Source organism: Chrysochloris asiatica, unplaced genomic scaffold (assembly GCF_000296735.1).
Source record: "Chrysochloris asiatica unplaced genomic scaffold, ChrAsi1.0 scaffold00006, whole genome shotgun sequence".
NCBI classification, from domain to species: Eukaryota; Metazoa; Chordata; class Mammalia; order Afrosoricida; family Chrysochloridae; genus Chrysochloris; species Chrysochloris asiatica.
Genome location: NW_006408524.1, coordinates 35,786,304 through 35,787,964, shown reverse-complemented (window position 1 = coordinate 35,787,964; position 1,661 = coordinate 35,786,304).

Below are 1,661 nucleotides of genomic sequence, written 5' to 3'. Positions count from 1 at the left end.
GTTTATTTATAAGCATACAGATATTTTCTACTTCCTTTTTGTTACGGATTCCTAGATGAATTTCACTATGATTACAGAATTAATCTGAATTCAATATTTCAAAATGTGTTAAGACTTCTCTGATAATTGTTACAAAGATTTTTTATATACTTGAAAAACATTTTGTACTATTGCAGTAAATAAATATGCAACAAATGTTTGCTATTTCAAAATTTTTGACATGCACAATTAAGTGACATTGAGTTTATCATGTTATTCAAGCATTGTCCAGCCCCTAAAATTTCTATCAGTCTTAACAGAAGCACAATGTCTCCTGTGCAAAAAGTCTCCTTTTCCTCCTCCTTTTTGTTGCTGGGTCTCAAATAAACTTTGGGCTCTGTACACTTGCTTACTTTAGGTATTTCATTTAAGTGAGATCAAACAATTTTTTTGTGTGTGACTATCTCATTTCACTTGGCAAAATACTTTCAAAGTTCATCCACATCATAATATTTCTCTTTATGTCTCAGTGATATCTCACTACATATATATAATATAGTTTGTTTATCCATTCATTTGTTGATGGACATTTCAGGTGTTTCCACCTTTTGCTTTTAAATTTGTGCTTTCAGGTACAGATACATTTACCCCACTCCCTTCTTTTCCCAAGACGTTTATATGTTCCAGTGAACTCTTATTCTTCTCAATTGCTTGCTATTTTTTCCCACCACATACTGATATGTTCTTTTTCTCTCCTTTGACCATCTTTATTCAAAGTTGAAATAGTCCTTCATTTGCATGACTAGTCAGTTTTCTCCTTTTTTCCCCCTACCTTTACTTATGCTTCAGTAGTTTTAATTATCATCTGTACACCACTGGTTCCCACATCTCTACTGTGAATTCCAGCCCCATATATAAGGCTATGTATTTTACTTCACTAATTGGATTTTCTAAGGTTCTAATATTGTTGATTGTTTATTTTTTAATCCCATCTTTATAATTTATTTGATTGTTCCATATCCAAGTAAATTTTGATAAATCAATTTAAATAATTCCCCAAATAGCTCATGGTTCTTTCCCACTCATCCATCCCCAAACTGTTAGTGTTCCAATTTTCCTCTTTCAGTTTAATGAACCCAGAATCCTAGTATGTTTTACAGGCTAAATTCCAGTAGTCATCTTTGATATTTGCTCTCCCTCATAAGCCAGCTCCATCATTCACTGATCCGCTGATTAGTCACATTAATTATCCCTTGGAATCTCCACTTTGCTCTGTGTCACTGTCATATACTGGCCTCCAATTAACTACAGGTCTCCACTGTTTCTCTGCCTAAGACAATTGTCCTTGTTGTTCACCCTACCCTTTTTGCATAACTAGATAATCCTTATCCTCTAGACATCGTATCATCACCTTTTCTTTTAAAAAGTTTACATGACACAACTACAAAAAATTGGCACATTATTTAACTTTGCAAAATAATCGTCTTATTTTAGAAAAATTTATATTCACAGAACATCACAAAGATATTGCAGTTTCCTTATAACCCTAAGTCTTGTTGCCTTATATATTGTTAATATCTTATATTAATCCTATTTGTTACAATCAAAGAAACACTATTGGTACATTGTTGTTGTTGTTGTTAAGTGCCATCGAGTCGGTTCCGACCCATAGCGACCCTGTA